Source organism: Ursus maritimus, unplaced genomic scaffold (genome assembly GCF_017311325.1).
Source record: "Ursus maritimus isolate PB19 unplaced genomic scaffold, ASM1731132v1 scaffold_16, whole genome shotgun sequence".
Classification (NCBI taxonomy): Eukaryota; Metazoa; Chordata; class Mammalia; order Carnivora; family Ursidae; genus Ursus; species Ursus maritimus.
This window is the reverse complement of record NW_024424008.1, coordinates 23303659-23313300: the sequence shown is the minus strand read 5'-3', so window position 1 is coordinate 23313300 and position 9642 is coordinate 23303659. Positions and strand designations below refer to the sequence as shown.

General features: G+C 39.4%; 1 pseudogene; it reads left to right on the top strand.

Annotated features, from left to right (window-relative positions):
• The first annotated feature begins 4466 nt into the window (after nucleotides 1-4466).
• Nucleotides 4467-5996, top strand: LOC103660729 (annotated as a pseudogene).
• The last annotated feature ends 3646 nt before the right edge of the window (nucleotides 5997-9642 follow it).

Sequence of the window (9642 nt, the reverse complement as noted above, 5' to 3'; positions counted from 1 at the left end):
CTACCCCAGCTTTCTTTTGAGGTATGTTAGTGTGGTAAATGTTTCTCCATCCCCTCACTTTCAGTCTGCAGGTGTCTTTAGGTTCAAAATGAGTCACTTGTAGACAGCCTATGGATAGGTCCTGCTTTTTTTATCCAACCCGATACCCTGTGTCCTTTGGTTGGAGTATTCAGCCCATTTACATTCAGGGTAACTACGGAAAGATGTGAATTTAGTGCCATTGTATTGCCTGAAAAGTCCCTGTTTCTGTAGATTGTCTTTTTCTTTCTGGTCTATGTGACTTTTGGGGTCTCTCTTCACTTACAGTATCCCCCTTAATATTTCTTGCAGGGTTGGCTTGGTGGTCTCATATTCTTTCAGTTTCTGCCTGTCTTGGAAGCTCTTTATCTCTCCATCTGTCCTGAATGACAGCTCTGCTGGATAAAGTATTCTTGCCTGCATATTCTTTTCATTTAGTACCCCGAATATGTCTTGACAGCCCTTTCTGGCCTGCCAGGTTTCTGTGGATAGGTCTGAAGTTATTCTGATGTTCCTCCCCCATATGTAAGGAACCTCCTCTCCCTGGCTGCCCTCAGGATATCTTCCTTTTCTCTACAATTTGCAAGCTTCACTATTATATGTCAGGGTGTTCATCTATTTTTATTGAATTAGGGAGGGCTCCTCTCTGCCTCTTGGACACAAATGCTTGTTCCCTTTCCCAGATTAGGGAAGTTCTCAGCTATGATCTGATCAAGTATACCTTCTAGCCCTCTCTCTCTCCATCCCCTCGGGGATCCCAATAATTCTGACATTGAAATGTTTCACATCATCATTAATCTCTCCAAGCTCCTTCCCATGGCCTATTAGTTGTTTATCTCTTTTTTCTCAACTTCTTTCCTTTCCATCAGCTTATCCTCTAGATCACTTGTTCTCTCTTCTGCCTCATTGACCTTAGCTGTTAGAGTATCCAGTCTAGACTGCATCTTATTCATGGCATTTTTAAGTTCAACCTGATTAGATCTCATTTCTACCCTTAGAGATTCTATATTGTCACTTATGCTTTTTTCAAGCCTAGCTTGTAACTTTATGATTGCTGTCCTCAATTCCATCTCTGACATCTTACTTATATTCATATCTATTAGCTCTGGGGCAAAGAACACTGCCTCTGCTCTGTGTGTGTGTGTGTGTGTGTGTGTGTGTGTGTGTGTGTTTCTTTCTTTGTTTTTTAGTGAGTTCCTCCTCCTAGTCATTCTGCTCAGAGAACAATGAATGGTGAATGACCAGAGTCCAAAATATCAACCATGACCCAAGCAAAATACACCTTAGAAAAATACAGAGTGGTTGGAAGCCACCACAGGAAAACAAACAAAGCCAAAATGAAACACAAGAGTAAAATAAATTTTAAAAAGGGGGATTGAGAGGGACTGCAATCTCGCAGTATAGACAAAGCAGGGTCCTCTTGTTCCTGATTGAATATGGTCTGTGTATTAGAAGACATTACATCCCAAAATTGCAAGGAGAATAAAATATATATAATTGAATAGAGGACCAAAAGGACCAAAATGAAACATGTATCTATAAGATGTAGATGTGAAAAAATACAAGTTAAAAAGCGACTATGAAACATAAGTTGGTATAATAAGCATCTAGTTGAAATGGAAAAAGAGTAAAGAAGAAAAAGAGAGAGAAAAAAACAAGAAAAAAAAGAAAAGGAGATTTTATCTGAAAAATAAGTGAGTGTTGAGGCAATACCTGGAGCTCAATATACTATTTTCCCCTTGTGTTGGAATTTTACTGTCTTGTCATCTACCTGTTCTTCCAGTCTGTCTTCTGGGGGAAGGGCCTGCTGTGCTGTTTCTCAGGTATCCCTGCCTGGGAAGAGTTGTCCCACCCCCTGTCAGGGGGATGGGCTCAGTGCAAACTGGTCCTCTGTGTGGCTTTTGACCCCTGGAGACTCTCTGCATCACTTCAGAGGATCAGAGCAAAAATGGCCATGAACAAAGCTCTGGCCCAGAGCAGAAAATCGCAGTCTGCCCTCTTTAATAAACCCTCTGGAACCAACAGTCTCCATTTCCACCTCTCTCAGAGGTGGTCCCAGGGCCCTGGAGTGCCACTGCCCTTTGTGACTCTAAAACCACAAGCAGCCATGGGCTCTTGCTTGCACCTGAGGTTCCTGTATCATGTCTGGGTGCCACCCTAATGTCTGTCCCACACCGTTACTCTCCTGTGAGCTCTTGCCCAGTCACGGGTACAGTTGTTTCACTCCTCCCAGGGGATGGTAGATGGACCCCAGGTTCTAGTACTTTTCAGGCTGCTCAGGAAAAGAACAATTACTGACTGGCTGGGTCATGGTGTATGGTGAACCAAGATGAGCGTCCCCTCCTGGAATTGCTGACCATAACCTGCTTCCCTGCTCCACTGCTCAGGCACTCTACTGGTTCAGGCATCCCCATTTGCTATTTGACTCCTTGGATCGCACACAATGCCCTACCTTGAATTCTGCCTTTTCATTTCCAGAGCCCCTTTCAGAGAGGAATGTCTCTTACTAGAGCAGATTTCTAAGGGTTCCAATTTTGTGTTCTGTTGTTATATCACTTTCCAGGAGCCAGGTTATGAAGCTCCCTCCACCTTCTGTTTATCTTTTAATATATCCCTGCAGATTCACCATTCTGCACATCCTACCTTGCAATAAGCAGTTATTTTTCTTTCCCATTTTGCCACAAAGTATACCAAGATAAATCAGGAATGAAGTGATAAATGCTGAAACAGTAACTACAGTTCCATTTCGGAGCCTCATTTCATTTCACCATCACAATGGTTCATATGTTTATGATGATAACCAAGACTGTTCTCTTTTTAATCCTGAGGTCATCTGAACCTAGTAATCTGGATCTTGGCCAATAAAAACAATTAAGAAAGGTTCATTTCAGATGCTCTGCAGAACAAGCCTAACAACAATACCATTCAAAATTGCTATTCAGGATTTTCTTCACCTTCTTCATAGGCTGCTGTCTCAAGCTTCTCTCTTCCTCCAGGCAGTCTGCATGCCACAACCCCCACCACGGCAAGTTGTGGGCCCAGTCCAGTTTCATTCTTTTGCATGTTTCTGTCCAGTTTTCCCAAAACCATTTGTTGAAGAGAGCATCTTTTTTCCATAACATATTCTTTCTTGCTTTGTTTAAAATTAATTGACCATATAGTTGTGGGTTCATTTCTGGGTTTTCTCTTCTGTTCCCCTGGTCCATGTGTTTGTTATTGTGTTAGTACCATACTCACTACAGCTTTGTAATATAATTAAAGTCTGGAATTGTGTGCTTCCAGCTTTGCTTTGCTTTTTCCAGATTGCTTTGTCTCTTCAGGGTCTTTTGTGGGTTCCATACAAATTTTAGCATTGTTTGTTCTAGCTCTATGAAAAATGCTGATGGGATTTTGGTAGTGATTGCACTAAAAGTGTAGATTGCTTTGGGCAATATAGGCATTTTTAACAATATTGGTTCTTCCAATCCGTAAGCATGGAATATTTTTACATTTCTTTGTGTCATCTTCAATTTTTTTCATCAGTGTTTTATAGCTTTCAGACTACAGATCATTTACCTCTTTGGTTATGTTTATTCCTAGGTATCTTATGGTTTGGGGTACAATTGTAAATCAGCTCAATGCCTTGATTTCTCTTTCTGCTGCTTCATTATTGGTGTATAGAAATGCAATAGATTTTTGTATGTTGATTTTGTATTCTACAACTTTACTGAATTGGTGTATCAGTTCTAGCAACTTTTTGATGGAGTCTTTTGTGTTTTTTTACATAGAGTACCATGTCATATGCAAATAGTGAAATCTCTACTTTTTCTTTGCTGGTTTAGATGTGTGTGTGTGTGTGTGTTGTGTGATTGCCGAATTTAGGACTTCCAGTACTATGTTAAATAACAGTGGTGAGAGTGGCCATCCCAGTCTTGTTCCCGACCATAGAGGAAAAGCTCTCAGTCTTTCTCCATTGAGGATGATATTAGCTGTGGGTTTTTCATTTATGACCTTTATTATGTTGAGGTATTTTTCCTCTATCCCTGTTTTATTGAGGGTTTTTATCATGAATAGATGTTGTACTTGTCAAATGTTTTTTGTGCATCTATTAAAAGGATCATACAGTTCTTATCCTTTTATTAATGTGGTGTATCGTGTTGACTAATTTGTGAATACTGAACCACCCTTTCAGCCCAGGAATAAGTCACACTTGATTGTGGTGAATGATTTTTTTTAAAAAAATAGATACTGTTGGATTTGATTTACCAGTATTTTACTGAGAATTTTTACATCCATGTCCATCAGGGAATATTGGCCTGTAGTTCTCTTTTCTTGTGGAGCTTTTGTCTTGTTTAGGTATCAGGGTAATGGTAGTCTCAGAATGAATTGGAAGTCTTCCTTCCATTTCTATTTCTTAGAATAGTTTGAGAATAATAGGTATTAACTCTACTTTAAATGTTTAGTAGAGCATGGAGTGTGACCTCATGGAGACTGACATCTTAGAGTCATTGGAAGATCTAAGTTATAAGGGTCCATTGCTGGAAGATGGCACTCTGTCTCAGGCAGTCTCTGTTGGAGACAGTTCCCCTGAGTTCACCAAATTCTGTGCTTGGCTGGTGTCTGAATTTAGAGTGTTCTGTAAACTAGAGGAAGATATGCAAACAACTAAAAGCCCATGTGAAGCTGAAGAATTCCAGCTAGAGGAGAGTGGGTTACTAGGGGAGATGAACTCTCCATATCTATCACTAACATCTGGATATGTGACCAAGCACCTTTTTCAGAAGAACTGCCTCCTTTTGCTCACATACCTCATCTCAGAACTAGAAGCTGCCAGAATACTCTGTGTGAATACTACTCCAAGAAAAGCTCAAGAAGGATGTGGTAGTGAGGTCTTTCAAGAGTTGAAAGGCATATGTATTGTTCTAGAAATGTCCAAACCTCCAGACAATATAACTATGTTCCAATTCTTCAGTGGGATTGAAAAAAAAATTAAAGGAGGCATTAGCAAAAGTTCTACTTAACCCTGTGGGAAAGCCTTTATTGAAGAAGTCAATGGGACCAGCCCACTGGGAAAATATAGAAACAATTAGCCAAGCCATAGCCAATGAATATGAAGTTCAGAGAAAGCTGCTAATGAAACGTTTGGATGTCACTGTACAAGCTTTTGGCTGGTCTGACAGAGCTAAGAGTCAGAGAGAAAAATTAGCAAAGGTTTACCAGATGAAATGCTCAGTTTTATCTCCTAAAAGTATTGTTTCTGTTGTCCACCTTTTGGCTGCAAGATAAGACTTGTTGAAGATTTTAAGGACAAGCAGTGGCTCTATAAGAGAAAAGGTTGCCTGTGCTATCAATAAGGTGTTGATGGGCAGGGTGTCTGACAGAGGAGTAGACCCAATGAAATTGAACCTCCACCTTCAGAGATGCCACCATGTTGGAAAAGGCGAGATGACCCCCAGTAGCAAGGAGGAAGCTAAGGAGGAGGGAGAGATGATTATGAATATTCCTCATATGAAGGTCGAGCAGGTCATGAACAAGGAGGAGGGAGAGGTGGACGTGGTGGCTATGACCATGGTCGCCAAGGGGGACGAAGAGGAAATAAACATCAAGGAGGCTGGATGGATGGAGGGGGTGGAGGAAGAAGTGGCTAGCAAGATGGTGGTTATTGAGATTCAGGTTTCTAGCCAGGTGGCTATCATAGTGGTGGCCACCGTGGTAGATATCAAGGCGGTAGTTATGGTGGCTTCCAAACATCTACATATGCAAGAAATGGATGCAAGGGTGGTGGATACCAACAGGACAAAAGATACCAAGATGATGGACACTGGTTATGGAGGGAGAGGTGGTCATGGAGACTGAGGTGGATGTGGTGGCCAGGGAAGAGGCTGGGGAGGAAGGGAGAGCCAGAATTATCACCAAGGGAAGAATTTGAAAAGCACTTCCAACATGGAGGTTATCAATATAATCATTCTGCATTTAGACAAGGAAGACATACTAGTTGAGGCTACAGAACCTTACACTTTGCAAGAGCTCAAGTAAAAGAAACTTAGTTTCAGAATCCTGAGTCCAGCATCAGTTTTGAATTAATGTGAGACCACAGGTGGAAGACAGATTCCTGCTTGGCATAAGTATTTGTAAATCTTCATTCAGTTCTCTTTTTGTAAGGACTTACATAAGGCAGTTTGTTTGAGAAACATGTACATCTCTCCTTTATATAAAGAACTATTTAAAAGGTAATGAAAATTGCCTTTAATTGACCAGTAGATTAATTCCAGTTAGAACATGCATACTTTTTTCAGGAAGAAGTTACTTGAATAAGTAATTTTCAAAAAGGGGTTTTGGAAATGAGGATTCTCCCACATTTTTTTTTATTTACAGCTAGGAAAACTTCCTCATGTCAACAGTCCACTTATATGTGTTTTCATTAAAGTATTCTAATGCCTGTTTTCCAACCACAGTTCTGCACTGTTTGGTTTTTTATTCAGAGAGATTATGTCACATTTGCCACATGATAGACTTTTAGGTTAGTTCCTATTAAATGAGCTTTACTGTGAATAGCACATTCAGTATTATCCTTTCGATGGAATACTGTATCATATATTCGACTCTGAAAACCTTGAACATGGCCAATATTTGTAAAGATTATAAAACCAAGCTAAGTCATGAACCTATAGTACATATAAGTATTTATATAGTGTAGCAATTCAAACTGACCTGTATCCGTTCAAGACAAATTCCTCCTTAAACCTTATTTTTACTTGAAATCTGTTAGAAGAAACAGCAAACTGAAATATGTTTTATGTGTGAGTTAATACCACTGGCTTAGCAAATATTAGTTAGTTTACATTGGGCAGGAGACTTTTTTTGTAGTGGAAGAAATGTACTACCAAGTAAGAGGACAGATTTTTGCTTAGGGCATGAGGCCCTTTATTATTGCTGCAGAAAACAGCCTGGCTGAGTTGAATTTTACATTCTCCTTTACTGAAATCTATGTGAAGCTTCTTGCTTGGTTTTTGTATATATAAATATTGTCAAGCTGTGAAAGAAAATGGCTGGAGGTGTGCTTTGTCTGAAAGGTGAGCAATAAAGTATCTGTATGTTCTCTCTAAATAAATAAATAAATAAATAAATAAATAAGAAGTCTTCAATCCAGAAGAGAGTTCTCACCAGAACCTGACATGCTGGCACCATGATCTCATACGTCCAGCCTCCAAATTTGCTGCTATACAGTTTAATAATAAATCAGAATGACAATGAGGAGGACTCTCCCCCAACAAAGAAAAGATACAGAGTCTCTGGTGTCTGCCACAGAACTAATGGATATGGATATAACAAAATTGTCAGCAATGGAGTTCAGAGTAACAATGGTCAAGATGATGTGTAGGCTTGAAAAAAATATTAATGAAAACATTAACGAGACTAAAGAATCTCTAAGGGTGGAAATGAGAGTGAATCCGGCAGAAATTAAAAATGCTATGAATCAAATGCAATCTAAACTAGACGCTCTGAAGACCAGGGTAAATGAGGTAAAAGGACAAATCAGTGAATTGGAAGATGGGATGGTAGAAGAGAAAGTAAAAACGGAAACTTGCCTCAAAAAAATCCAATCTCAAGAATGTAGATTCTGTAAGATTACTGACTCAATGAAACGTTCCAATGTCAGAATCATCGGCATCCCTGAGGGGGTGGAGAAAGAGAGAGCTCTAGAAGATATATTAGACCAAATTCCAGCAGAGAACTTCCTTAATCTGGCAAAAGAAAAAAGCTTTCGTGTCCAAGACGCAGAGAGGGCCCCTCCCAAGAGCAATGAGAACAGACCTACACCACGTCACATCATAGTGCAATTCACAAATATTAGATCCAAGGATGCAATCTTGAAAGAGGTCAGGGGGAAGAGAATCCTTGCGTACAGATGGAGGAACATCAGAATAACGTCAAACCTGTCTACAGAAACCTGGCAAGCCAGGAAAGGTTAGCAAGACAAATTAATGTCTAACTGAGAAGAACATGCAGCCAAGGATACTTTATCCAGCAAGGCTGTCATTCAGAATTGATGGAGAGATAAGGACCTTCCAAGATCGGCAGAAACTGAAAGAATATGTGACCAGCAACCCAGCTCTACAAGAAATATTAAGGGGGGTTCTATAATAGTAAAAGACACCAAGAGTGATACAGAACAGAAATTTACAATCTATAGAAACAAAGACTTCACAGGCAACATGATATCATTAAAATCATATCTCTCAATAATCACTCTCAGTGTGAATGGCCCAAATGCTCCCATAAAACACCAAAGGGTTGCAGATTAGATAAAAAGACATGACCCATTCATTTGCTGTCTACAAGAGACTCATTCTGAACCTAAAGATACATCCAGACTGAAAGGGAAGGGATAGAGAACGATCTTTCATGCCAAGGGAACACAAAAGAAAGCTGGGGTAACAATTCTCATATCAGACAGATGAGATTTTAAACTAAAGACTGTAGTTAGAGATACAATGGGACACTATATTATTCTTAAAGGATGTATCGAACAAGTGGATATGACAATTATAAATATATATGCCCCCAACAGGGGAGCAGTAAGAAACACAAGCCAACTCTTAACCAGAATAAAGAGACATATAGATAATAATACGTTAATAGTAGGGGACCTCAACACTCCACACTCAGCAATAGACAGATCACCTAAGCAGAAAATCAACAAAGAAACAAGAGCTTTGAATGCCATACTAGACAAGTTGGACCTCATAGATATATATACAGCACTACACCCCAGAACAAAAGAATACTCATTCTTTTTGAATGTGCATGGAACTTTCTCCAGAATAGACCATATACTGGGTCACAAAACAGGTTTAACTGATACCAAAAGACTGAGATTATTCCCTGCATATTTTCAGACCACAATGCTTTGAAACTGGAACTCAATCATAAGGGAAAATTTGGAAGAAACTCAAACACTTGGAGACTAAGAACCATCCTGCTCAAGAATGATTAGATAACCAGGAAATAAAAAATCAATTTAAACAATTTATGGAGACCAATGAGAATGAAAACACAATGGTCCAAAACCTATGGGACACAGCAAAGGCAGTCCTAAGGGGAAAATACATAGCCATCCAAGCCTCACTCAAAAGAGAGAAAAATCTGAAATGCAGTTTTTATATTCTCACCTCAAGAAGCTGGAACAGCAAAAGAAGAACAGGCCTAATCATGCATGAGAAAGCAGTTGATCAAGATTAGAGCAGAGATCAATGAATTAGAAACCAGGAGCACAGTAGAGCAGATCAACAGAACTAGAAGCTGGTTCTTTGATAAAATAAATAAAATAGACAAACCACTAGCAAGACTTATCCAAAAGAATAGAGAAAGGATTCAAATTAATAAAATTATGAATGAAAAGGGAGAGGTCACAACCAAGACTAATGAAATAGGAAGGATTATTAGAAACTTTTATCTACAGCTTTATGCCAATATTAAGCAATCTGGAAGAGATGGAGGCCTTCCTGGAAACCTATAAACTACCAAGACTGAAACAGGAAGAAATTGATTTTTTAAACAGACCAATTAATTATGAAGACATTGAAAAAGTGATTAAAAACATTCCAAAAAACAAAACGCCAGGCCCTGATGCATTTCCCAGGC